Genomic DNA, 22,861 nt, shown 5'->3' on the forward strand with positions numbered 1-22,861 from the left:
AGGAAAGATTGAGGAGACTGAAATTAGAAAAATATTATAGGGAGATATAGGAGATAAAGCTGAAGAGATGAGGCAAGCCCAGTGGATACAATGCCTTAAAAAGCTAGGCAGATTGTGGTAGTTTTGACTTGAGAGAAGACAGATGTCTGAGAACACTGACACGTGGTTAGTATTAATGGGATAAATTAATAAAAGGTTAACACTGTATTCAGATTTCAATAAAATTATTTAACCTTTTTTTGAATTTCAATTTCCTCATTTGTAAAATGATGAAATAATGTTTCCTAAAGAACTATTGTAAGTACTAGTGAAATAATATATAAAAACCACATAGTGGAGTGTTTAAAGCACAAAGGGATTTATTTGAGGCATCTCCTAAAATTATTATCTTAACAGTAGATCTTATAGAATAAAAAGAGGAGGAGGAAGAGGATGAGGTGGAGAAAAGGAAGGGAGAAGCACAACAGAGGCCAGTAGGAGCTACCATTATGGTAGAATCTTATAAAATGTATGTCCTCTGGTGGGATTTAGAAACTGAGCAGATTTTATAATACGATATCACAGAGTTCTTTTGAAACATTTCATCTTTGGGTTAGTACTAGGCAAAATTCAAAGTCCTATTATGCTGCTCCCAAGATCCCATACTACGTGTGTCTCATATACATCTCTCTAGTTGTCTCTTGACTGGTATTGCCCCTGATACATGTCAATCCCTTGAATCTGCATCTACTGTGTGAGGCACTAGGCTACAGTTATCTCTACCTACCTGTGCCTGTCCTTGTTCCTCAGAACTTGCTTGCATACTGTCAATCTGGCATGTGCAGTTGATAAGGCTTAATGTAATCTGCCAACATGTGATGCAATATTGAATGGTTTGTAAGTAAATGCTTTATTATAAATATTTTCTTCATTTTAACAAGTGTTAGAAAAAATGCTTATTTTTGTTAGTGATGCAAATTTATTTTGAAGCACACTTATTTATAAGTAATCCATTTATATCAAATGGATTTGAATAAAATAGAAATATATTGTCTAAATATATGTAAACAAATGATAGATGATAGATAGATAGATAGATAGATAGATAGATAATAGATGATAGATAGGCTCTTCCTTAGTAGAATGCCAAGTAATAAATACAAAGGAAATAATGGAGTTTAAATATCATCAGGAGAGGCTGCAAGTAGTGGGTGGAAGTTCGAGAAAGAACAGAAGTTTTTTTTTAATTCAACTCCCATTTTATTTTATTTCATTTTATTTTATTTAGTAAGCTATATGCCCAACGTGGGGCCTGAGGTCAAGAGTCACATACTCTACCAACCAACCCATCCAGGTACCCCAAGAAAGAAGAGAATACTTACATAGTCTCAAAGAATCTCTCCACAAGGCACTTATTAATTATGAAAGAAACACTGTAATTGAAAAGTGGAGAAACCTGTAGACTGTTTCTAGGATTGTTGGTTTTTTGGTTTATTTCTCATGCAAATAACATTGTTAGGGTCATTATGGAAACGCCTCCTACAGCAAGTTTATAAGCGTTTCTTTAGGCTATTATTCCTAAAAAGGGGAATTGTGTGTCATGGGTCACACATACCTCTGGCCCAATGAGAAAATCTTCCTAAACCGATTGCTGCAACCTACATTCCCACCAGCAGCATGTGAACCATTCCCATTGTTACACACTTTCACTGACAATTAGTGATGATGACAGATTTTTCAGTTTTCTCAATCTCGTTAGAACAGACTTATTTCTCATTATGTTTTGATCTGTATTTATCTTACTGCCAGCATATTTTCATATAGATATGAGGCATTCATTTGTGAAATTCCTTTTCATGACTTTGTCTATTTTTTTGTTGTTGTCTTGTACTTTTGCCTATCAATTTTCAGAAGCTTTTTTATTATACTGAATTCAGCCTCAAGTGTTGAAGATTGAAATCATAATCATTTTAATTTTGTCATTTGACGAGGTTAAAGATATATTTCTAACAATAAAAAAATACTTCTTACATTATAAAAGGAAACATTTCATAATCAAATATTTCAAATACTGCTTCTACTAATTTGGGCCTTTTTTTTCTCTGCTTAAACAAACCACCAGCCTTGGTACAACACAGCCGCATTCCCAAGTTTAGGAACACATCCATATTGTTCGTTTTCACATTTATTATGCCATAAGAATATGTTTAGAAATAGGGGAGCCAAAGTGACTCAATCAGTGAAGCGTCAGATCTTGATTTCAGCTTAGGGCATAATCTCGTGGTTCCTTAGATCGAGCCCCCACGTGGGCTCTGCACTGACAGCACAGATTCTGCTTGGGATACTCTCTCTTTCTCTCTCTCCCTCACCTGCTGTCCTCTCTCCCTCTTTCTGTCAAAATAAATAAATCACTTTTTTTAAATGATATTCTCAGAAATAGATGTTAGTCACTTAATACAACTGGAAAATCCTGTTTTTTGTTACCCTTATCCACTTATAAACCCCTTGTTTTATTTATTTTTTTTAGAGTTTGTTTTAATGTTTATTTATTTTTGAGGCAGAGAAAGACAGAGCATGAGCAGGGAAGGAACAGAGAAAGAGGGAGACACAGGATCCGAAGCAGGCTCCAGGCTCTGAGCTGTCAGCACAGAACCCAACACGGGGCTCGAACTCACAAACTGTGAAATCATGACCTAGATGAAGTCGAACGCTTAACTGACTGAGCCACCCAGGCACCCCTAAACCCCTTGTTTTAAATGAACAATCTTAATCATCCTCTTTATCACAAGTATTATCCCCTCTATGCAATTTTACTAGACTTATACAAACCAAGGTGTTTTTTCTACACTCTGTAAACCACAGCAATTGGTTTATGCTTCTTCTCATGGAACAGCAACTAGACTTACACACACACACACACACACCCACATATACACACACACACACATGTCTGATAGATCCGTCTCCCATTACACATTATGAAAATATGAGATACTTAATCTTATAATGCTGCTTTCCAAATGTGGTCATTGGATTGAGAAAGTCTGCCAGGGGGTTCTAAAGAAAATATCAGGCATTAGAAAATCAGACCTTCACAGATAAGTCATCTTATGACCTTGAGGGAAATAAACTTGAATATGAAAGAAGCCCAGGGACTGAGGAAGGGAAAAGGACAAGAAGCAGTTTTCAAAATGTTTTATACTCACAGAATTAACCAAACCTAGAACTTTGTACCTCCTTACTTGATGTGTCTGATGGTAAACCGCTATTTTTTAAGGAAATTTTGGTCCCATATCTCTTACTTGTTTCTGATATGCTGCTCTCAAACATAGCATTCTAATTTATTGGCATGTGCAACTGATATGAATAAAATGTTTGTGGAATAAGGAATCACTCTGCTTCTCACACCTGAATGCTACTAATTTTTGCTAATATGACAAAAATATTGCTACCTGATTCAAAAGATAACTGGAGGAGAAATAAAGCCAAAGACACTTGTATTGCATAGGCTAAAACCACCATACATAAGTTTTACACACTGGGTATTGAATTTTAAACTATAGTTAGAATCATTAAACTAATTTATTACAGTTTATGTAGATTGGGCAGGAGTTAAGATTTATCTTGGCTAAGCCTTATTTTAGCCACTAGAATGAATAAAATGCAATAAAATGGAGCCAAAAGCCAAATTCCATTTTAGAAAAAAATGTTTTTTCCATTAATTGTTTTCCCGTTCTCAATAATTCACTATCATAGAGCAGAAAGCCCATTGAACTGTATGGTTGTAATGAGTTGTTCCTGTAATATGTTTTATGCCTCAGTGTTAAAAGCCTCAAAAAAACCCTGATACTGGCTTCATATGAAGCTGTCCTTGAATGAAACTGTGTTTTGTCTCAGAAAATAATATTGTACTAAAAGCATATACTTTGTCCAAATTAAAAGTTAAAGTAAAATAAAAATAATATATTTTACATATTTATACAGGAAAATTTTTTCATAGATTATTTTGTAAAGATTAATCAGTAACAAATAGACCCTAATCAGATTTTCATAAATCACTAAATGTGTATATCACTGTTATGCTTAATTTAATTATGACTACTCATTATAAGTATACAGCAGATGATATACATAGTTCCGAAGTTTTCTTCAGAGATTAGAAACCACAATATGTCAAAAGCTCTTCATCACTTCAAGAGTTTTGAATATCATCATAGATGTCAATAATTAGACACTAGTCCTGTTAAAAGGAATGTTCCCAAAAATCCCATCTCATGATTTCCATATAGAAACAAAGCCATATATTAACTACATTCCAAGCTTCCTATAAACTGTCAGTAAAGGAGACACTAAGGCTCCATTGGGAAAGGAGTCTGTGCCTCTCCCGTTGTGCCACAGATGCACGTGCCTGTGTAACTGGGGTATCATACACTTTAAAATGAAGACTCTTGTTCTTCCTCAGGTGAAGGAAAACCAATTCTTATAATTTCTACCATGAACTTGAAGAAATGAAAGCCCTACCTCTTTTAGCTAAATAAATCTGTTCTTACCTTCAAATATTTCACAAACCCTCAAACTTACCATTGTTCTTTTTGAATTCTGTCCAGTGCTCCCTCACATATTTTATTGTCAGAAGTCAAGTTGCACACATTTTTTTTTCTGATAAAGTATGAGAGTTGCTACAGAATTACATAAAATCTATATTCTTCATCTTATTAAGTTCTAAGTTTGTTTTATTAGCTACTAACACTCATATATTATATTGCATTGCAAGTAAGAGCCTAGTACAAATGCTTAAGTACCTACGTCCTCAAAACAAAACAAAACAAAACAAAACAAAACAAGCTTGAGAAAAAAAAAGAACAGTCACTTAAGATAGGTAAAGACATTGTTTACATCCATAGTAGATATGCCGATGCTTATTCTTCAGCAAAATATTACATTAGTTTCATGCTTCAAAATAATATTTTAAAATAATGATTGGGGATTATTTCAAATACACTTTTTTTTTTTACAAAATGAGAACTTTAATTTGTAAACTTTAATTATTTTGATTTTAACTGAAAAGCATATGATTTATTTTTCAGTCAAGTGTACTTCCTATATTTTTATAGTGTTAACACTTGAACATAGTTAACATTGGACATTGTTAACATTGAAATGTATGTTCAATCATTTCAAAAATGTATTTTCAGGGACTCCTGGCTGGTTCAGTCCGTAGGCCATGTGACTCTCAATCTTGAGGTTATGGATTCGAGCACCATGTTGAGTGTAAAGATTACTTAAAAATAAAATCTTTAAAAAAATGTATTTTCAAATATTTTATGAAAGTAAGATTTGAATTATCTCTGTCATGAAATGTATTTGATGAAAGATAGCAAATATTTTAATAATATATAATTAAATTGTGATAAGCATTTGTCATGATTAAAGTATTGTTCAAGTCCTGTGTTGGACATGGAGCCCACTAAAACAAGCAAACAACAAACAAACTAACTCACTAACAAAAATAAAAACCAAAAAGAAAGGAAAGATTTTAGGGGTGTCTGGCTGGCTTGGTCAGTGGAGAGTGTGAGTCTTAATCTTGGAGTCATGAGTTCAAGCCCCACATTGGTTGTAGAGATTACTAAAAAAATTAATAAGTTGAAAAATAAAACTATATATGTGTGTGTGTGTGTATGTGTGTTTATTTACATAGTGGTTTTAAAATCCATTTCAGATTAAGTATGCAGAAGATTTTATAAATGGAATTTTGTATATTCTGGCTGCTACTCAACCAGGAAAGCAAGTTTTCCCCTCAAAAGGAGTTCTGTTTGTCATTTATTAGATTTAATTGCTCCATGTGATTGCCTAGTACCTTGAGAAAATAACATCCCTTAGACTCTAAAACTTTTATGACTACAAATCTGCAATCCCTTTATTGTAATTACATAATTAGCTCTCATAATGTCATACTTTTTTAGAAAAATGATATAATGCTATAGTATATTCACTACTGCAACCACATGTCCCAATTCACTACTTCAAGAGTTTCATTACTGATCCACTCACTCATTTCCACTTTTCCCCAAGTCCTTATAGAAATTCTGATATTTTATGATAATTAAACAATTTCAGCTGAGAATAATAAATATCAAGATATGTATATTTAAACATAACCATAACACAACCCATTTGACAGCCAGATTTGGGGGTGTTTGTTTGTTTGTTTGTTTGTTTAATATGAAATTTATTGTCAAATTGGTTTCCATACAACACCCAGTGCTCATCCCAACAGGTGCCCTCCTCAGTGTCCATCACTCAGTTTCCCCTCCCTCCCACCCCCCTCAACCCTCAGTTTATTCTCAGTTTTTAAGAGTCTCTTAAGGTTTGCCTCCTTCCCTCTCTTTGACAGCCAGATTTGAACTGGCTTACTAAATTTTCTGAAGAGTCAACATTGATCATGGGAGAATTCATATTTCTTTCAGAATTGCTTTATGCTTCTAAGAGAGACTTAGAATAGATGTTTGGCTGTACACATTTCAAGTGGATTCAGTCTTTAGACAAATTTTAGATAATTTAAAATTTAGGTAACTTGGGGAGCCTGGGTGGCTCAGTCAGTTAAGTCTCTGACTTTGGTTCAGGTCATGATCTCACAGTTCATGGGTTCAAACCCCATACCAGGCTCTGCATTGACAGCTCAGAGCCAGAGCCTGCTTCGGATTCTGTCTCTCCCCCTCTCTCTGCCCCTCCCCTGCTTGTGGGCTCGCTCCTCTCTCTCTCTCTCTCTCTCTCTCTCTCTCTCTCAAAAATAAGTAAACATTTAAAAATAAAAAAGTAAAAATAAAATAAAATAAAATAAAATAAAATAAAATAAAATAAAATAAAACAAGACTTAGGTAACTTTTAAATCTCTCACCCACATTGAGAAAATAAGAAACTGATATTTCAAAAAGATTTCCTCGGAAAAAGCTATTCTATGAGTTTCCCCCACTGACTTTTTACAAATCTGGGGTACAATCTACTAATACCACAACAACAGAGAGTGACCCTCAGGTAACTGTTAGGAGGGTAAATACCTTCTAGGGGTTTTAATACTTGCATTACAGGGGGGGGGGGCATTTTTAACATTCCCACTTGAGAAATACAAAGGGTGAGATAAAGATTCTGACAGAAAAGAGAACTGCAGGGCATGGACAGATCTCAAGAAAGAAAACTAGAGGTAAAATCTGATGCCTAAGTGCTGAAGAATGTTTTAACAATGAATGTCAGAAAACTTTGCTACTTGCCTGATAGATACTGCTTTACAATATCTGTAAAGATTGGTGGGGTCTTTGAAGAAACCACAGATATACTGACAAGAAAAAAATCAGCTTTACTTTTTTTTATGTGCATTTATTTATTTTAAGAGAAAGAGGTGGGGGGAAGGGACAGAGAGAGAGGGAGGGAGAGAAAATATCAAGAAGGCTCCTCTCAGTCAGAGCAGAGCCTGATGCAGAGCTCCATCTCACAAACTGTGAGATCATGATCTGAACCAAAATCAAGAGTCAGGCACTTAATTGACTGAACCACTCTGGGGCCCTGAAAAAAAATCAGCTTTAAATATCTGCCAGTTCAGGCCAGTATCATTTATCCAAGAACCTTACTGATCCCCCTACCTCTTCTCTCTCATCATGCCCCAAAACTAAGGATTTTGAAACTGTTTGGCAAACTGTAGTGAAAGGAATCAATTGTACGAGAACACAGAAGGGGAAAGAAATTGATCACCCAATCTTTCCTGAACTACTGGCCTGCAAATTGCTCAGACTGGCAAGGAAGAGAGGTCTTCACATTAATCCGGGAGACTAAACTTGAACTGACACTGTTTTAAAGTTCTGAAGGGATTGTGGACATTTTTTACATCATAAAGTTACCAGAAAAAAAAAAACAAAACATAAAGTTACACAAAGAGCCTGCCTGAGTTTCTCAAAGGGCAGGGGAAGTAACTATCCTGACAGTGATTAACATAGACAATAGAACAAAAAGTAAAGTTGATTTTGTTTGTTTTTTCTCCCAATCTGTGATTAAGCTTTGAAACAGTATTCACAAGAATAAGGCTGCCTTCACAAGGGGGCACTGTTTCATCAATATAGCAGCACTGTTAATTGCAAATACACAAGGTCTTAGCTCCTCACACTTTCAATTTACTCCTACCATGTGCAATATTATCTGCCCTGGTTTTGACACAACCACTGTGGTGGGTCTGCCTGGATTCCAGGTATATCACACATTTACAAGAACTGTTTCCTTAGAAAAAGGAAGTTGTGGTCTCATAAGCAAGGAAGACACTTGGTTTAATGTTATAAAATTCTTTAGAAGACATGAGAAGGATGTGTAATTGCAACACACCACAAAACCTACAGTGCTTCTCAGGTGACAGAGAAATTACTCCAATCGATTTTAACATCCCATTAAGGCCAGCCAGCAAACCAGGGATGTATTATCTGCAACAATGAAGCATTCCTCTGGAGACTCAGCTTGGTAGAATAAATAAAAAGGGGTAATTCCTTCTATTAATTCAGTTCACTCTGGCCATTGATAGGAATAGAGTCTGATTCCTGAAAACTGACCCAGGGTGGGTGGATGAGCAGCAGGGAGGAGGGTCTACCATTAATAAATAGAAGTTGGACCATGATATGAATTATCAATTTCATTATATCTTACAGTAATCCCCCTATCCATGGGGGATATGTTTCTAGACCCACAGTGGGTGCCTTGAAACCATGAATAGTACCAAATCCTATATATACAGTTTCTTCCTATACACACATATGTATGCTAAAGTTTAATTTATAAATTAGGCACAGTGAGAGATTAACAACAGTAACTAATAATACAATAGAACAAATATAAGAAAAAATTATAATAAAAGTTATGTGAATATGGTTTCTCTCTCTTTTATTGTACTGTACTCAACCTTCTTGTCAAGTGAGATGCTAAAGTGCCTATTTGATGAGATAAAGTGAGATTAATGATGCAGGCACTGTGATATAGTGCTATGAAACTAGGGACCTTCTGACAATACTTCAGAAGAAGGATCATCTACTTCTGGATGACAGTTGGCCACCAGCAACTGAAGCCATGGGTAATGGGAAACATAGAAAGCAAAACCTATTATATATGCTAAGGGCAGCCAAAATTTCCTCTTCCAGTAATAAAAAAAAAGAAATATTGAGCAAATTGATAAAAACTTCCATTGTGATGTTCAAAACCACTGAGACAAAAATATAAGCATTAAATTTGGGGGGTAGAAAGAGATGGATGAGATATGACCATCTCCAACTTGTCAGGACAACAATTCCTAATTCACAAATATGTTCCAGTACATGGTGAAATGTACATATGAATCTTTCAAACAATATTTTTAGCCATGCTAAGTCTGTGTCCAAAAGTACTATAACAAAGATCAAAGATGGCGGTGGAGTGGGAAGACCCTAGACTCTTCTCATCCCATTCGCAACTATTAAATCATCCTAAATATCCAAGACTTACAGGCCTGAAGACTTACAGGACAAACTCTACAACTAAGCGAGAAGAGGCCACATCAAAGAAGGTAGGAAGTATGGAGATGTGGTTTAGGGAAAAAATGGATTACAGGTGCTGTGGAGGCAACGGAGCTGTATATGCAGAGGAGAGAGAGAGAGAGAGAGAGAGAGAGAGAGAGAGAGAGAAAGAGAGAGAGAGAGAGAAACACACAAGGGAATGTAAAAGAAGAATGTTTCCCCAAACCATTGGCTTGGAAAATGAGAGATACTGAATGTCTTAAGTTGATGCAACCAGCGGGGCTTATCGCCTGGAGTTTTAAAGGTCAGCAGGCTTGGCTGGGATACAGAGGGCACTTCACTGCTCCTGGAGAGAAGGCAAACAACCTTGGGGCAGATGGCCTGGAAACAGTGATCTGAAGAATGCCTGGAGCACATGGTGGGGAAATTATTCACTTGTCTCAGAGAGTATTCTTGGAGGCAGTGTTCACAGAGTCACCTCTCTGGGAACAGAGGTGCTGGCCAGCGTCTTTTCCCTTCCCTGCCCTTCAACATAAACGCAGAGACATGGCAGAAGGCAGCACAGCTGACTAACTTGCTTACACCAAGCCCTACCTCCCTGCATTCTGGCAGACTGCCCTTTTCAGCCAAGCTTGCCTCAGTCCCAGCGTGGTAGGCCCCTCACCCAAAAGACTAGCACAAACCCCTACCCACACCATGTCTCCCAACCAGAGTACTGCGGGGCTTCAGTTGTTGTGGAATTGGTGCCAGGTCTCAGTTCACAAGCAGACCAGAACACACCTAGTTAAAGCTTGCCACATTCAGGCAAGCCACCCAACACTCCCCACAGCAGGCAAGGAGAGCCTCTGCAGATAACTGGTCTGAAAGACAGAGCAGCCAAACCACAACAGAAGAGTACATGCACAAAATACTGGAGATATTCCCCAAAGCACCAGGCCCTGAACACTACATGTCCTCTTCTTCATAAAGCCATTTACTTTCAGGACCAGGAGACATACTGGCTTTTCGAACTCAGAGAAGAAGGCAGAGGCTTAGACAAAATGCCAATGAAAGAACAAGATAAGGCCACAGCCAAAAATATAGTGAAACAGACATGTAACAAGCCTAATGGAGAATTTAAAGCAACAATCATAAGAATGCTCACTCGGGTTTGAGAAAAGAATGGAAGACATCTGAAAGACCCTTATGACAGAGATAACAGAATTAAAAAAGAATGTCAGGTGAAGAATGCAATAAATAAGATTGGAAACAGGCTTGATGCAGTGAACAGCAGGCTGGAGGAAGCACAGGAACAAATTAGTGATCTAAAAGACAAAATAATGGAAAATAATGAAACTGAACGAAAGAAAGAAGAACTATGCAACACAAGAATACATTTAGGGAACTCAGTGACTACATCAAATGTAATAACGTTCATGTTATAGGAGTCCCAGAAGAAGAAAAGAAAAAGGGGACAGAAACTTTTATTTCAAGAAATAATAGCAGAAAACTTCCCTAATATGGGAAAGGAAATAAACATCCAGATCCAGGAGGCACAGAATACTTCCATCAAAATCAACAAAAGTAGGCCAACACCAAGACATATTGTAATTAAATTTGCAAAATATAGTGCTAAAGAAAAAATCTTAAAAGCAGCAAGACAAAAGAAGTCAGTAACTTACAAGAAAAATTCATAAGGCTAGCAGGGGATTTTTCAACAGAAACTTTGCAAGCCAGAAAGGAGTGGCATGATATGTTCTAAATGAATGAATGTTCTACAGTCAGTAATATTCAATCCATCATGGCTACCAATCAGAATAGAAGGAGAGATAAAAAGTTTTCCAGATAAAAACTAAAGGAGTTCATGACTACTAACCCAGCCCTGCAAAAAATATTAAAGGGGATTATTTGAATGCAAAAACTGACAAAGACATGAAAAGATAAGAGAAAATCCCAGAAACAAGACAAAACAAGTAATAAAACTGCAATAAACACATTTCTATCGATAATTACTTTGAATGTAAATGGACCAAGGACTCTAATAAAAAGACATAGGTATCAGAATGGTTAAGACAAACAAACAAACAAACAAGACCCATCTATGTGCCATCTAGAAGAGACTCATTTTAGACCTAAAGACACATGCAGATTGAAAGTGTGGGGGTGGAGAAACATTCACCACACAAACAGATGTCAAAAGAAAGTCAGAGTAGCACTACTCATATAGGACAAACTAGACTTTTTTTGTTCTTGTAATTTTTTTAGCCTGCTTTGATATTAGGATAGTATTGGCCTCATGGAATGATTTTAAATGTGTTCCTTCTATTTCATTATTTGTAAGATTTTGATAAAGATTGTCTTTAAATATTTTTTTTAAACATTTGGAAGAATTACCCAATGAAACCATGTGGCCTTGGGCTTTTATGTGCTGGGAAATTGTGATTCTTAACTCAACTTTCAGAGTTGTTATTGGTCTAAGAATATTTCCGATTTCTTGGATTCAAGATTCATGATTCAATTATGGTAAAATGCATTTTTAGGAATTATCTGGGTTTTTTAAAGTTATCTGATTTGTTAGTATATAATTGTTTATAGTAATCTGTTATCACACTATGTATTTTTGTGGTTATCTGTTGTATTGTTTTCTCCTCCATTTCTCATTTTGGTTTTTGAGTCTCTCTCTGTTCTTCTCCCTCTCTTTCTCTCCCTCCCTCCCTCCCTCTCTCATTTTTTCTTGTTATTGTAGTTAATGTTATTTTTAATAAATTTTTAATTAGCACTGCTAATTTTATTTTTTTTATAAAAATGGGTCATAATTTCAGTGTTACATTGTTTATTATGGTCTCTATTTTATTTATTTTTTATTTTTCTTTGTTATTTCCTTCCTTTACTAGATTTCAAGCAAGTTTCTTCTTTTTCTAGTTCCTTTGTGAGTAATATTGTTTAATTAAACCATTTTTTCTTAATACAAGCATTTAAAACATGAACTTCACTCTAACGTCAGCTTTTGTTGCATCCCATAGTTTTTGGAATATTGTGTTTTCCTTTGCTTTTGTTTTGAGACATATTTTGATTTACCATTTGGTTTCTTATTTAGCCCATTGCTTGTACAGTAGCAAATGTTTAATATTTACATTGTAAGTTTTCTAGCTTTTATTGTTGGTATTTAGTTCTGTACCATTGTGTCTGGAAAATCTACTTGGTTTGATTTCAGTCATCTTAAATTTGTCATATTATATGTCTCTCTTTATGTGATTTAACCGGGGGATTTTTCTTGTGTACTTAAAGAAAATGTGCATTCTATTTTTTCTTGGATAGAATGTTTTATAAACATGGTTTATAAAACCATGGTTTTAGAACCATGTATTCTGAAGTATGCTTCAAGTAAAAATATGTTTTTGTTTAAACAAAAACAGTAACTTTAACTGACAGTACTCATTGAAATAAATAATTTCAGAGGGGAGACAGGTGGGGTAATGGGTGAAATAGGTGAAGGGGATTAAGAATACACTTATCATGAAGACTACTGAATAATGATGTATAGAATTGTTCAATCACTATATTGTACACCTGAAACTAATGTAACACTGTATATTAATTATACTGGAATTAAAAACTTAATTAAATAAAAAAGTGGCTAAGAATAAAACTACTAAAACATTATTAACATATATGTGTGTCATATGTTCTATTCTATGTAAAAGGATTGGAGAGGGGTGCTTGGATGGCTCAGTCAGTTAAGTGTCCCACTTCAGCTGAGGGCATGATCTCACAATTTGTGAGTTCAAGCCCTGCATCAGGCTGTGCTGACAGCTCAGAACCTGAAGCCTGCTTCGGATTCTGCGTGTGTGTCCCTCTCTGCCCCTCCCCTGCTCATGCTCTGTCTCTCTCTGTCTCTCAGAAAATGAATAAACTTTAAAAAAAATTTTTAAAGAAGGATTAGAGAAAAATACATATGTTAAATCACAACATGTGAAAGCAGTTATGTTAAATAACTCTTTTCTCACTGATATTATCACATAATGGAAATTTTTGAACATTAGAATTGATATGATTATAGGGAAATGATATAATGGCTCTACAAAGATATATGCATATGTATTACAGGCAAGAAATACTAAGGTATTAATGAAACAAAATTAAAGAGATTGGAGTTTATAGTAAAATACAATGAACATAATGATAAAAATTATGACATTAGCTCTTACTTAGGGATGAATTATTTTTTCTATTTGTTTTAGATTATGATGAACATTTTGTTTCTCTTTTTTAATGTTTACTTATTTAATTTGAGGGAGGGAGAGAGAGAGGGAGAGGGGGTTAGAGAGAGAGAGAGAGAGAGAGAGAGAGAGAGAGAGACTGAAAGCAGTGGAGGGGCAGAGAGAGAGGAAAAGAGAGATCCCAAGTAGGCTCCATGTTCAGCCCAGAGCATGACGCAGGACTTGATCTCATGGCCTTGGAATTATGACCTGAGCCCAAATCAAGAGTCAGATACTTAACCGATTGAGCCATACAGTCTCAGTTTCTCTCAATGAACTTAGTTTCCACTGGCATTTCAAACTAGTTTTACGATACATATTATGCTTTTCCTTACTGCCAGTGACATTCTTCATTTGCCCAGAGGTAGAATTAATAAGACATCATGGATGATATAATACGAGAGGTGAAAGAGGAATCCAAGATATTTCCCAGGTTTCTTTTTGGGAAACTGGGTAGATGGTACTTCAGAGAAACAGGAAAGAAAAAAAAAATAGGCTTGTGGGAAAATACTGTGAGTTCAATTTTAATATACTGAAAGTTGAGAAGCTTAATGTGCTATCAAATAGATATGCTGATATGATTCTAAGGAATTAGATCTTAAGAGAACATATTGATTAGGACGTCACTAGATATAAATGATTTCTGAAGCTACAAGAGTAGATGAGTTCAAGCATGAAAGGTACAGACTGAAAGGAGAGAAAACATAAGTCATTGAGCTAACATTAACCCTTGAAAGGGATATCTGGGAAAAGGGAAGACTTACAGCAAAGAAAAGGGTTAATAAGGGCCTAGTGATAGGTAAAGAAGGAAGGGAGTCACCATGGGAAGTCTACCCAATTATAAAAATACCAATTGGGGAAATCTTGACAGTTTGAGCCTTAAAGGACGGTTCCTATGCCTTAAAGGATGCACATAGTTTATTCAATAAAGAGACAAACTAACCACCTTGTTAGAATCACACCCCACCTCATCTTCACACTTGGATTTTACGGTTTGTGATTTTTCACTAGCAATTTTGAGTACAGAACTGCTTAAAACTTCACCTGTGTTGTTGGAGGGGAGCAAATTAACCTCTTTTTTTCCCACTTTTTTCTCAACATCTAACAACTCAGACACCTTTTTGAAGGGATTCGCTGCTCAGAACACAGAACAGGAAAAATTCAATCCAAAGTGAAACAGCAAAACTGATTGCTGTGCTTTCTTTCTTTTTCTCTAGATCAAGTCATAAAGAAAAATTAGAGCCCAAGTGTAGTGAACCTAAGGCCAGATAATAATGAGTTGTTTTTTGTGTTTTTTGGGGAGGGTTCTTTCGTTTGTTTGTTTTAGACAAGATAGATTACATGTACTATGACTAGGTAAGATAGAAAATCCTCAAAATATCTGTAAGTTTAAAGGAATTCCCTATCACCTGAGAGTCCTGTGAAGAAAGCCATAATTGGTAAGTGTCATTAAGGATTTACTGAGTTTTGTCAGACAAGTCTCATTTTATTTCTTATTGTTTTTATTTTTTATGAGCATTTTTAAACCAATAGATAAATGGAATGAAGTGGATATGATAGATCCATAGTTCAGTAAGGTGTCTGATAATGAGATTTTCGAAGATAAGAGGTATAGAGTTGGTTCCTGGATAACAGAGCATCTAAATGGATTCTTTAACTGGTTCTGCAGTGTTAGGCTCTTAAATTAGAAGAGGGCTCAAGTAAATGGAATCAGCAATTATGAAGACTTTGCTATTGAAGATTTAATGAAAGTTGCTTTGTCTGGTTAATCTTGGATTTGTCATTAACTGTCATACCATGTCCCTGCCTGGCTTCAGATTTGAACTGAGATTTGACTCCAGTTAAATGTGAGCTCCTTTTGTAAGGATAGGGGTGGGAAGCTCTTGGTTTATATTCAACAATCAAAGGAAATTAACTTGAGGTACTGTGAAAAACAAATCTTATGGGGTTGTTGGTTCACATTTGGAGAAATAATAAGGATTAAATGATTTTCACTCTAACCATTTAATCTTCCCCTCATCTCTTCATAGTATGATACCTGGTGGCTCACCACTGAGGACCTTATTGAGAAAAAAAAAATGGCAAGCCTATGTGTAACTAAGGAATTCTATCATACAGTGACAATAAGTGGTGTGAATCTATTTTTGCCAAGATATCAACTTGACAAGATATCTTTTGAGGTATTCCATATGACACAAGGTATCCCTCCTAACTATTTATTTGGCTATTTGATTCCCTATAACAGACCCTCTGAGTTATTTTATTCCTTATGCTTTCCAGAAAAGGAATACTCAGATAAGATCATTGGCTGTGACTCTAAGCCACCCCAAAATCTTGAGTCAGCCAGTCCTATCTAAATCATCCACATGCACGCACACACATTTGTGTATATAAATGTATAAACACACTCACTGACTTGCAGTATACCATGTATCTATACAAAATCATGCTTAAAATGAGGTTTTTTAGAATCTTTGAGTACCCAGCACAACTTCTAGGAGTATACAGAAATAGGAAAAAGCAAAAGATTTCTAGAGAGACAATATATAATATATATAGAGAGAATACATACATTGTCATTGTATCTTAAAAATTTCTTTTAGGAGCATTTCATATTTTTACCATTATTTGTATTTCTAAAGATAGCAATAAATTAATGTAATTTATAAATAATGTGCCTATATTGGAGTGTATATTTAATATTTTTAATTTATGGATTGTTTCATCAAAAACATTTGAAGGTCATAGCTACAAAGCATGTGAGGACATGAGAAATACCTCAAAAACTGAAGTTTAGAGAAATTGGAAAAGTTCAGATTAATTAATTTTGACCTAAACATAGCACATAAATTTAAACCTAAGTATAACGTATGAAATAAAGTTTGATATTTTAAGGAATGGGTGAGTGTGAGTGTGTGTGTGTGTGTGTGTGTGTGTGTGTGCGTGTTTGCGCAAGATAGAGAAAGAAAAAAACTTAGTTGGATAATTGAGGTGAGGGTTGTTCAGAAACATATTAGAATACATTAATGCCATTTATAGGTAGAAAACAATAATAATAAATTGAAACAAAAACACGTATTTGATTTTATGGCATAAAATACATAAGAATTATTTAACTTTAAAATTGAATTTCAACATGCAAAATAACTATTATGTATTACCAAAATTGATAGAATTTATTAGCTTTTATTTGCAGCCTCAGACTTATTCATGGATGCTCATTCAACTACTGCTTGTGGGTCATGCTGTAAATTAACAAAATATATATAAGTAATACCACCACAATTAGAGACTTTAAAAACTAGTGTGCATTCTGTATATAATTTTAATTTTACAACTACAGGTTTTAATAGTACTCCTATTAGTAGATTGGTTAAAAATAAAACCCAATCCTGGTGTTACAAATTCTGTTTGAAAAGAAGTCTTTATTTACCCAAGCAATGATGTTAGCATGACTTTAGTCCTCCTTGTTCTGCATTACAATCAAGTCAAACAAGTTTAAAAAGAGCTATTCCAATGAGTGTGACTTACCAATGTATAGCCTTTCCCTACAGGACGATTAATGGCTGGAGGATGAAAAATGTCAAACCCCTCAGGATTTCCCTAAAAGGAAAAAAAAGGGGGGGGGGGAGGAACACATTGTGAATTCACATTTTTTGGTAGCTATTAGATGCTATATCTAAGTCAGCTGATGAGATGAAAAAGGAGAGCAATAATAGACAATTTATAGATTAATAAAATTGACTAATTAATGCTAAATAATAATGCCATCAAAATGGCATCAAAATGCCATTTAATATAAAGTATTATAACCATCACATTTAAAGAATGAATACGATTCTTAAATATTTCTCTGATATAAAATTTCATGCTAAAAGATATTAATTTGATTAACCACAAACCCATTTTCTTTTCTTAAAAAACAACTTACCTTATTAAAACATAATATGATCTTCATATATATACACACACATATATATATACACACATATATATATATGATCTTTAAATCTTTTTTCTCTTTCATGTTGCATAAAAAATGAACAACTCACAACTTTTTTTCTATTATATTACTCATTATTCAGATATGTTTTCTCATAGATTCAGAAAGCACCGCCTATCAAATTATGCTTATTATCTATAAAACTGTTATCCCACATCCAAGAGACTGTTGTACTCTAGAAAAGTTCACAATTTTCAGATTAACAGCACAGTACTAAACATAAAATATTTGAGGTCATAACTAATGTACATCAAAAACTTTTAATGTATCAGGATAGAAAATACACAAGTGAGTAGCTGAATATTTACCAGATAATCACGGCTCAAAGAAAAATCACATATAATTAAATAGTTAAGTTAAAATTACACATTTAACAACATAGAATTGAATTGGGTAACAAAGATCAGTGATTCCATGAACTATTTAGTGATTATCTGGTCATTTGCTCCTGACATCTGAGGAGAAATCTGCAAAATTTCTGCCATTTACTGTCCACAGAAAAGTGAGCTTTAAGGGCACCTTGGGGGAGAGGCAGAGAGAGAGAGGGAGAGAGAGAGAGAGAAACCCAAGCAAGCTCTGCACTGTCAGTGTGGAACCTGACTCTGGGCTTGATCTCACAAACAGTGAGATCATTACCTAAGCCGATATCAAGAGTCAGATGCTTAACCAACTGAGCCACCCGGGTGCCTCGATCATTCATGCCTTCTAAACCAAAATCTAAACACCTAATCTATGGAGCCATAATTTATTTTGCATTCATAGGCTTGTTCCAATAGTAATATCTACTTCATCACACATTTTTACATATATGCCTTCTTTCCTCAACTACGTTTTAGATCACTGGAACTGAAGTCATGCTCTATACTTCTGTATGTATTCAGAAAGTCAGAATATAGTAGAATTCTAGCTACTGATGGGAAAATACATACATGTTTTCATTACTTAGTTAATTGGTGAGTCTTGCTACTACACACTATATATGCAATGATTAGTGTGAAAAACTCCATTGAGTGACTGCTAGTCTGTCTAATTTAACAAATAGTTCTTGTTCAGGACTGATAGAAATTTGTATCAGAACTAATTTTTTCTACATGCTTTCAATGGGTACTGCTAAAAGCTTATAAGATATTGCTATAACCTTTTGCTAAACTTCTGAACAATGTAGGGTCTACAGAACCTAAGCAAAATAACATTGAGTAGTTACCATGTGCCAGAAGTCTTGTATGCACATTACATTGACCATTTCTTTTCATGATCAAATGCAAAGTAAGAAGGAAGAAACTACTGTTGATTCCCTTTATTTTGGAACGTGAAGCAGAGAAATTTTGAGTTACTTCCCCAAAGCCTGCCAGTCTGTAAGCGGTCAAGATGGGATTTAAATGCAGGAAGTCGGATTCAGAGCCTTCCATTCTAACTTCAATAATATGCTACCTGCGTCTACAATTCACACATGCTAGATAAAGGGGAAGAGAATGCCAGGAGGAAAGAATGAGAAAGATAGTTTATATATTGTCAAAATGTGAAACTGACATTTTTGAAAAATCAGTAGCAATTCCTAAAGGATTGTACTGTTCATACCCCTTCCCCAATATACCCCAGGCAGTCTTAGAGTCAATTAGTTCATGAAAATGTGCCAAAAAGTTATAAAACTTTTGTCTAGATGTAGGAATATATTTAGGAGTTTAGGAAAAAGAAATGAAATTTCTTAAATAGTTACATGGGCACTAAACATTTCTAACACTTTTTTTGTAAGATATTAGAATTCAAATTGTGCCATTTAATTTTAACATTTAAAATAGCTTTTAATTTGATTTGTACCTTTACCTCTCTGTTCTTGAACATTTTAACCATTTTTATATTTCCATTAACAGATACAGAATGTGTGAGACCTGCATATAATTTTGAGCTTTTAGTGCTACAAACTTCACATTTCCCTAAAGAAGCCCTTTCCACTAAAGTATGCACATTTCATAGAATAAAGCAATATTTAATAATAGTGGTATTCAAAATTATGCAAGAGGATACTGTAACCCTTTCTTTCTAAAAGCTAATTCACAAGTTATTATAAGTCTTATAAAAACATTTTCTTGAGATTTATAGTATGCACTTAACTTTGAAGTAGATATCTTTGACAGAATCCTCCCCGTTTAAAGGTTAGGAAAAATGTGTCACAGGCATGTTGAATCACTGCCCAATGTTACTCAAGTTATTCTTAGAAGAGCTTGGGTTTTTCCTTTGCTCTTTGATATTGGGTTTCCTATTATTTCTTTTTGTTGTATTTCTTTTGTGTTGTATTGTTATCATTTTCTGACACTTCATTGTTTGCTTTTAATTTTCACAGAAAAAGTGAATAATAGACTCAAAAACACACACACCAGATCAAATATGTTGTTTAAAACACATGCTGTTTGTGTTTAGACCCATTATTTACATGGCTTTTTACATAATTTACAAAAGATCTGACATTATAAATTTGAAGCTAATTTACCATTCCTTGTATGCACTAATCATTTTTAAAAATTCCCTGACCATGGATGTTGCAAATTAAATCCTATCCCATCGTCACTGATTTTAAATATTAGAACACTAAAGCAGCTTTTAAAATATGTTATAAACACCAGTAGTTAAGGAGATTCATAATATAGGAAAGGGGAAAATTTATAAAGTATACTTTCTGTTCTATAATAAATTATAGAAAAGAGGGAATTTCTGAGGGTAATAAAGGTAGACAGTAATAGGAAAAAAGTGAAAATTTTAAAGAGTATGTATATTTATTTTAAAAGTTGTTTAGTATCTGGTATAATTCTGTGAACAGATATTAAAGATACATTCCCTAATAAAATATATGTGTAATGAAAAGATGAATATAAGATAATACTTTCATAAAAGATTGTAAAATATAATCATGTAAGCAATTGGCCTCAATCCACAGGTAAAGCTAAAACCAACTCTGTATCTCACTGAAATTCTTTCTTACAATTGCTCCTTATTATTCAACCTCTACTCCTTCCTCTAAATCACTTCTTCAGCATAACTATAAAGTTCCTGCCTCTGACCCTTCCCCTAGTCTATATCAGTCTCGCCCCCTCTTCCTGCTTCCAACCTGGGTTGGCCTCAGGTCAACATCTTCATACACCCAATAACTAAAACCCTACTAGTCTTCCTGCATTTTCACTATCTTGCTAATTGAAAACTCTAGCCCAACCCAACAGTCCTTTTCCTCCATTCAATATCTTCTTTTTTGCAACCCTGACAATCTGAGTTCCTTATTAATAAAACTCATAATTAATGGCTTCTTTATTTTTTTAATTTTTAATGTTTATTTATTTTTAAGAGAGAGAGATAGAGTGCAAGAGGGGGAGGTGCAGAGAGAGAAAGAGAATCTGAAGCAAAGTTCCAGGCTCCTAGGTATCAGCGCAGAGCCCCATGCTGGGCTCCAACCCGCAAACCGCGAGATCAGGACCTGAGCCAAAGTCAGATGCTCAACCAACTGAGCCACTCAGGTGTCCCTGTGGCGTCTTTATTAATAATAGTAATCTATTTTGTCTACAAACTTGGGTTGGAAAAGGACTAGTGAGTATATAGCGGCAAGACAGTATGCTTCTGAAGATGAACTGTAGAGCATAGTCCAAGAATCAGAAAGCCTAGATCTTCATTTGTCTGTATTTAAAAGGTAGGAGGAGACATGTGCCCATGTAAATTGTAGGATGGAATATGCTTTACCAATTATTATTTCAGATTCTTGCTAGCATGTAGGTCTAATATAAGCTACAATGTCAGGCATTCACACCTGGTGGCTAGCAGCACACTCACTGCTACTCACTTTGCGTATCTTCCAAATAACAATCCAGAAATAGATACTTCAAAAACACGTACTAATATACTAATTCTTTTGATAAGAACCAGGGCAGGTTAGGGCTGACAGTGTGCACACATTAGTGACATTTCTGCTTTCTAAGGCAGATTCGCATACCTTTCCTTGACATGTGGGGCTCACAAATGGTAGCTTGTTGACAGCTACATGGTGACTACAGTGTTACCACCATGCTTAACTCACTGATGTTTCTGACTGATAGGCATGACTAACAGTTCTAAGGCTCATTTCCTTGGTGAACACCAACTTTGTCACAATTTCAGCATCACATCAGATGGCACCCATAAGGTGTGAGTCAACCATACTGAATATCAGCAGAAGATATTATATATGTTTAAGAAATTTGACCAGGATTCCATGAACTGCATAGAATTTTTTTTAATAGGAAATCGATACATTCACTTTACACTTACTGGATGGTGTAATCAAGACAAGTTTCCCATGAGAACAGACTAGAATATTTGAAAGAGCAACAATCTGTGTTGTGTTGGGAAGCATGCCAATTATCTTACATACAGAAAGATATTTTGTTTTGTTAAACTGCAACTGTAGTATCTACAAAATAATTACACTGAAGATAACTTGAAAGCTCCAATATCTCAAAAGAAAAAGAAAGCAAAGAAATGAAATACTTGCAAGCTTCATATTCTATAAAGTTACTACTTTTCTCCATTCTCCTCTTCTCAGTCATGCCCTCCCAAAAAAAGTGGTTAACCTTTACTAACTCCACTTACAAAGTTCTCTTCATAACTTAAACACTTCCTTAGAGATTCCTGGTGCTGACTCTGCTATATCTGGAGTTGCCAATGATCTCCATAATGACAGTTCCAATGCCGATTAAGTTTTCAGTTATTTTGCCTGTGTTATTTAACATTTGGTTCTGCTGACTACTGTTACCATCTTAAAACTTCTCTCCTGACTTCTATGACATTGTTTTCCTCTAGCTTTCTTCCTATCACTCTGATTATTCCTCCTTAATTAATTACATGTTATCTCATGTTCCCTTAGCACTTCATCTTTCATAATTTGAATTTCACGTTCTTTTTTTTTTTAATGTTTATTTATTTTTGAGAAAGAGACAGAGTGTGAGCAGGGGAGGGGCAGAGTGAGAAGGAGAGACAGAATCTGAAGTAGGCTCCAGGTTCTGAGCTGTCAGCACAGAGCCCCACCTGGGGCTTGAACTCACAAACTGCAAGATCATGACCTGAGCCAAAGTTAGACACTTAACCAACTGAGCCACCCAGGC

The 22,861-nt window shown here is 35.0% G+C and overlaps 1 long non-coding RNA gene across 1 annotated transcript in view; it reads right to left on the bottom strand.

The window, feature by feature from the left end:
- LOC121020822 (uncharacterized) overlaps nucleotides 1–22,861 on the bottom strand; it is a 959,466-nt gene that overhangs the window by 616,237 nt on the left and 320,368 nt on the right. Inside the window, exon 2 of the long non-coding RNA XR_005786304.1 lies at nucleotides 17,270–17,341. This is a non-coding gene — a long non-coding RNA (uncharacterized LOC121020822). The remainder of the gene's footprint in view (nucleotides 1–17,269; nucleotides 17,342–22,861) is intronic.

The sequence above is a fragment of the Herpailurus yagouaroundi genome, unplaced genomic scaffold, assembly GCF_014898765.1.
Source record: "Herpailurus yagouaroundi ecotype Mexico unplaced genomic scaffold, PumYag 252, whole genome shotgun sequence".
Lineage (NCBI taxonomy): Eukaryota > Metazoa > Chordata > Mammalia > Carnivora > Felidae > Herpailurus > Herpailurus yagouaroundi.